General features: G+C 45.1%; 1 protein-coding gene across 1 annotated transcript in view; it reads left to right on the top strand.

Annotated features, from left to right (window-relative positions):
- LOC128878558 (latrophilin Cirl-like) overlaps window positions 1-6,762 on the top strand; it is a 442,897-nt gene that overhangs the window by 47,835 nt on the left and 388,300 nt on the right. The window contains exon 2 of the mRNA XM_054126848.1: window positions 4,649-4,747. The gene's annotated coding sequence lies outside the window, so the exon portion shown is untranslated. The remainder of the gene's footprint in view (window positions 1-4,648; window positions 4,748-6,762) is intronic.

Below are 6,762 nucleotides of genomic sequence, written 5' to 3'. Positions count from 1 at the left end.
TGTGTGTGTGTGTGTGTGTGTGTGTGTGTGTGTGTGTGTGTGTGTGTCCGAAGATGGAGTGTAATATGAAAGAGGTGAAAGGGAAGACTCAAGCGAGGATACGGCGAGAGAGAAGCAACGAAGGAAAGAAGAAAGGGAGATACAGGGAGCACGAGATATACGGCCTCATAATTCGCTTCTAAACATCGCTAATTGCAGCGCTGACCCTCTAAATCTTTTGGGATGCTATCTGCTCGCTCGAAAATACTCTCTCTCCTCTGCTCGTCTGCTGTTCGCGTTACTTTCTAACCACCTTTGTTCCGAAGCGAGACGAGGTGGCGCGAGGTACCTCAACTTACACGCTCTCTATTAACCCCGCTGTGGCTCATCCATTTCTCTGATCGATGCGAGATACCATCTCGCTTCTCCTTGACGCTTTTTCAGGCGCAGCCTCCTATCCGCCAGGTTGAGAAAAAAAGCGTCGTTGCAGAACATTCTCGAAATTAGTTTATCGATGCTTCCCGATAAAAGGCGAACCAGAGCTCCACACATGCACATCCAACAATTGGTTTCCTCGCGATTTCAGTGCTCGTAGCGCTCCAGAAAATCGAAAAACACAGATGGAGAGATGAAATTCTGACCGCTATAAATGTTTCCCCTCCGTTGCGTTCGATAACACCCAGGAAAGTAATAAAACTAGGATAGTGGAATCTGCGATGAAGAGTGGCTACCTTAACCAGGATGATCCGCGATGGACGCTCGTGTATCACGAAGCTGCCGGCTGGTTACCCGAATAAAGTGCTCTTTCGCACGATAAACCGAGCTCCGATGGGCCAGACTCGCTGGAAATTGGATGAAAATTGAAAATTGAGTCACGGAACACCGGCCCGTCCCGGGCGTATCGCGCAATTATTTTGAATCGCGCTATTAATCCTAAGCAGCCCCGAGAAAATGCGGTTCAACGCGCTCGCGACCGTAGCCGACGTGAAAAACAGCCGACGGGGTTCTTTTCATTAAAAGTATGGCTGCCCCGGCTGATGCGGTTGCAGCTAATGGACGCGCTGTTTAAAAATATTTTAATCGCTGCGAGGACTGTATTGAATTATCGCTGCTGCACCGATGGCGAATACAATTAATGGACAAATTGGTAGAAGGAACGATAGAGTCGAAGCTCTTGGCGATCAATAATTAGCTTGCATAGCTTAACTTCAATCAAACTTTTCATTTTTTTTAGAACTTACCATGAATCTCACTTCATTGGTAACTGAACGTTATAGTTTTATCGTTGCGTTGGAAACCATTTTCCAAGGCACAACGGCCACAATAACGTAGAAACTGGACCAGTTGCACTCGCTGGAAGAGAATCGCGAAATGCAAATGCAGAAGTTCCTCAACCACGTGACGAAACTCGCAAGAAGAAGCCAGTGCTCCGTCATCCTCCCACAAACTATTCCAGAGGGTCAGGGGTCGAGGGTTGATTGAAACAGGGTGAGAGGTATCTCGTTTGGAAATCTTGTCTTTTGTCAACGACGGTTGGCGAATAGTCCTTCTTTCTTGCTCAGGCTTAACTTCCGAAGGCAAACGTCGGTTACCAGTCGCATTGTCGATGAATCCTCGCAGTTGCCTTCCAAGTCAATCTCTTTGATTTCACGGAAGGAAAACTGTTTTTCTCGTTACCCGTCGAAAAATCAAGCGCTAAACCGTGTTTTCCCGAGCGCAGAAATCGTTTCGCGTCAAGGAATGAAAATTGGTGTTTGCTTCAATCTCCAAAGTCTGGTAAACAATTTTTGTATCGCGGTTTTCTCCCAGGTGAATCGAAGGAAAGTGCCTCGATATTCTCGCGCGCCAAGATATCGAGGAACGAAATAGTTCGGCGAATCGATGCACGAGGCATTACTCGATATCGTTTCGCACTAAAAATCGCGCGGGAAACGCGACGATTCGAGCGCACAGCTTCGAATCGCGTCGGTTATAAATCTTTAAATATTCGTGCTTCTAAAATCCCTGGTTTCCTGCCACCCACGCGAAGACACAGCTGAAAAACTCACAGAGGGCACGAGTGGGTTGACTACGTCAGGGTAGCGCTTTTCAATTTACTTTGCGAGACGAAGTCCCTCGTTTTGTGGAACGATGAGGATTTCTTTGTTTTATCGACTCGTAATGAAATGCGAGCGGGTAAATTACTTTAATACAAAGTTCGAAAACGAGCGTCGAGCATCTTACTCGCTCCCCTACCGTTTTCTTCCTGGCTTGGGTAACAGCGCGCGGTTCCGGAATCGACATGTCCTCTCCTCGCGCACCACTCGACGTCAGTGTAAATAATCGTTTCCTGCCTCCAGACTACTTCGCAAACTGAAGCTAAACATTCTCGGTTTCCACCGTCAAATATTTTAATTAAGTCACGTCCTGGGAAATAAATGTTTCGCGTCGAGCTGCTCCGGTTGGTAGTATCGACGTCTTGGTGTCGTTGGGATTCGAAGGGTACCTTTATGTTAACCCATTTATACCTGGACCAAAAATTTGAGTACTCGAAAAAGTATAAGTTTCAAATTATAAAAGGAAACTATAAGGTTGTCCAGGAAGTTCGTGGCAATTTTTAAGAAAAATTCCAAGACACATTTGAATTTTGATATACATTAACATAGGTGCCATTGTGTTCCACAATCTTTCCACCTTTTAAGGGATGTATACATATTATTTGTTTTCAACCATTTCGATATATTCAGACCTATACTACCTACCAAAAATCGACATGGACTTCTCAGACAAATCAATATTATTTTCTCCTAAGTGACCCGTCAAGCATCAAAGAAGACCCTGAAGACTGATCCCACATTTTTATCAACACCCTGTGCATAGATGGCGGGGCGCAAATGGGTTAAGTCAATATTAATTCGACGCCTGGGAGGCATTGGAGATTGTTATCGCCAACCCGTATCATCTAAAAAGTTTCGATCTTACGCCTAAGTTTAAGTCCCTATCAACGAGCGTTGCTCCAGTTCGCGTTGCCTGCTCGGAATCGACGGCGGCTCGTAAACAATAACTTCCAGTTGCTGCTCTCAAAGAAAACTAACTACTGTTTACCGAAAATTATTCTAATTGCGACGTACCCGCTTCTACGCAAATAGACTGGGGTTTGCTTTCGAAGTGAATATCGTTGACCTGGAAAAACTAGTTTTAGGGTAGACACAAGAGCGTATACATAGAAAAGACATTGGTTCATTTACGCAGAAGTCGTTAAGCTATTCTGGTAATAATTTTGTTAAAATGAGGTGCAGATGAGAGTAATGAAAGAATCACACTTAAATATTGGCGATAAGTATATTAGAAAAAAAAATCAAATCACTCAAATTCATGTATATACAGAACAAATGTATTGTATCTATAAACAAATTTTAATGGAATCAGCGTTGGAATGAAGTCCAACATGCGAGGGTAGGTGAATAGGTCAAGTGACATTTAGAGACCTTTTTGGCCAGAGTATTTATTTCAATACCTAAAGCCTTTACTATGTTTATTGCAATAGCCTTTTCAATACCTACCCTCAAACAGCCTTAGGGTATTAAATACAACCAACACACCCCCAACTCGACCGAACAAGCTCCCGCCCGCCATCGTTTCGCCAAAGCCGATGACGATCGTGTCGGGCACAGTGTGCATTTCGTTATCGAGCCGTCATCGTCGATCAATTTCAGCCACTTCGTCCACCGTTTATCTTTTCCCCGTATTTACACGGTAGCTGGTTTCCACGACGGTCCACGAAGACATCCTCTAAACACGATCCCGTCGAGGGAGGACGAAGCTGCCGGATCAGATGTTTGCCGAACTTATTTTGGTTAAGTCACGTCTTCAAAACAAACCCCGTGACACAGTGTATATAGGACCTGGAGGGGCGATAAGTCCGGTTTCGTGACGAATACCGTGCCCCGGGTGGAAAAGTCTCTCCACGGAGGCACTTGTGCACCCTCTCGGCCCGTGTTGTTCCTTTTAACTCGCGTCGTCAACGGTCTGGAATGCCAGGACGCAGGACCTCCCGGAAGGCACGTCGTAGACGAACGACGATCGTTCCCGTGGAAATATTGCGAGGAGTTTAACCCGAAATCACCATCCGTGCGAGAGTAAAACGTTCCCCGCGCAATTCAAAGCCTTCCGCGGTACACACGCCAGGTGCCCAGAGGCGGATCTGTCTAAATTACCTGCCACTCGCGGCGCGGATAAATATTTGCCGAAACACCGGAGGGCGAGCTCGGTTCCAGTTTTTAAATTGCAACGAAAATTCGGCAACTTTGTGCGCGGCGTTCTCGCCGTTCCGCTTTCGTCTGAGCGTTTCAAAGGTGACGCGTGGCGGCTTTTCCATTCAACGCCAGATCTCCGTTGCCATGACGCTTTACCGTATAACTCCTGGGGACGACATCGGTGATTTCGATCAGACCACCCATACTTTTCAGGTGTTTACATTTATTTATTCGTAAGCGGGAAAATTCTTTGTACGTGGAGGTAATTAGCGTGGATTGAGACACTTCTCCGGGTCTTTAGGATTCAATCGAAGCAACAAGACGGTACAAATAGTTTTTATTTGTTTTTTAGAAATGTTGAATGTGTCACAGGTGACTTTACCTCACATATTGTAAGTCAATAACGGTTTGAATTTTTGTTTTTGTTTTTTCAGACGAACCAACACTAGTCAGGAGAGGTTAACATACCAGTGCATTGGATTACACAACTTCACGCATGCAGAGAGGCGCATAGTATTGACATCGGAATACAGGTAATTTAAACAGTACTTAATTTTACTTTCGGTGTCGAGCAAGTAGCTCTCCGTCGAGAGCGATTGGACCTGTCCACGAGTTTAAAATCCCATCGGTCCTGAAGAAAGTCTCGTCATTTGCATGTAATGAGACTCGACACCGCTACACGTAATTTCTTCGACGACGAACAATGGACGCGAACCCTTCGCGTGGCGCGATACAAAGGGCGAAAATAATTCCTACTTCGCATTATTATTCGAAGCTGGGCGTTTAACTTTCATCGTCGCGACCATTGCGGGCACGAAGCTCTTCTTTGAGAGAGTCGTTCGGTGTCAACGAGCGTTGACCCGTCGCTAAGGAGATGCGGTGTCCCGGCTTAATTTAAATAACCTTCATTAATCAAATTATTTCTACCACGGCGTCCTGGCAGAATATAGAATTTCTGAGTTGGGTCTCGACACAGAGAACCAACGATCGAGGGCCTTTTGATGGAGCACGGATTGTCCCAGTCGCGACACGGGTTTTTACTTATTTATTTAAAAGGTAGACAGTGTGTCTCCTTAACTTGCAGTAGCATTGGAACCTAGTGCCTGGAACTGAACCTTTTGTCTCCTCTTGCTGCAAGCCAACAATTTTAGTTAGCTCACACACCCTGTACTACTATTTTACCATGTACTAAATTTATATACAATTTTGCTTCTTCGACCAACTTGATCAGTATTCCTTGTCATAATGACCATCGAGATTTGAGATTAATTTTCTGTGACGCCGCAGCACTTTGCGTCATGGTCGTGGATCAGGCCGTGTCGCACATAACTCTCGCGCCTCTCGTTAGCGCGAAGGGTGACGCGCCACCAATTACGATCCCGTAATCTTCTTTAAATCGGTCTCCAAGCCTTTTGAGGGCCAAGGTAAACACACTAATTGCTCGATGAATGAAGAAGTACGACAGAGTGTGCGCGTGTCGCGAACGCCGCGTCGTAATACCGTCAATTACACCCTTCCAGGTGCTCCCTGCTCGACGATTAATTAAACATATCGCGCCCTAGGTCGGACAATGCCTCATGGTCGCGCGAATTCGATTCACGCACACGTCGAAATTCCCGCCAGTTTCTGCCATGGTTATCTAAGGAATTAAGACAGGGGTTATCGCGAATTGATCATCCGACCCAGATACTTTGCAAACCTCCCCTTTGCTGATCTACATCGCAACGAAACAAGTCATCGCTGTTCATGTATAGGGTGATAGCAAGCACGAATAACGTTCCAGTATTTTTCGTTTTTAATTGCTCTCACTTTTCCCCGTTTTCGTGGGCAACTAGAGGTTTCTCAAGGGGTGGCTGCATTTATGGACTTGGGATTTGGTTTAAATTAATATGCGTTGTAGTTTATGTAGAAATAGGGGTTGTTTAAGTCATCGTTTTGCTGCTGTTGGAGCAGTTTTGCGAATAAAAACCCTTAAAGATAGAAGTTTTTAACCCTCTATGGGCCAATGTTTTGTCTGCAGACTACTTGCAAAGCATTTACTTTGATATTTCTAATTGATAGTGCTGCTGCCCACCCATTTCATCGCTTCACAGCATGTTTTACCATATAACGTGACATGAATTTCGGCTGTTCGAGAATAAAAAGATTTTCAATCTTAAAACTACAATTATTTGGTAAAATATCGGTAAAGTGTTAGCATGTGATCTGAAAGTTATACCGGCCCATAAAGGGTTACCAGACCATTTACGTAACATCAAGTTAAACAAAGAAAGTTTCTATATTTTTCGTTGCATCTTCCTGAGAGTATTATCAATCGCTTACCGCGGGTTTCCTCGCGTTAATCCAGACGTAACCCAGATGTTTTCGAAATCTCCCCCAACCGGTCAACCTCGCAACAAAATAAGTTATATCGCTGCGGATATACGACGGTCGCGAACGCGAGCAACATTCCACGCTTTCCGCCTCTCTTTTTCAGTAATTCTCGTTCTTTCCCTCGCGAGAAGCACTGAGGCCTTTTACGCTCGCACACACACATACGTCTCGTAAA

Source organism: Hylaeus volcanicus, chromosome 1 (assembly GCF_026283585.1).
Source record: "Hylaeus volcanicus isolate JK05 chromosome 1, UHH_iyHylVolc1.0_haploid, whole genome shotgun sequence".
Taxonomy (NCBI): domain Eukaryota; kingdom Metazoa; phylum Arthropoda; class Insecta; order Hymenoptera; family Colletidae; genus Hylaeus; species Hylaeus volcanicus.
The sequence above is the reverse complement of the archived record's forward strand: the minus strand, read 5'-3'. Positions and strand labels throughout refer to the sequence as shown.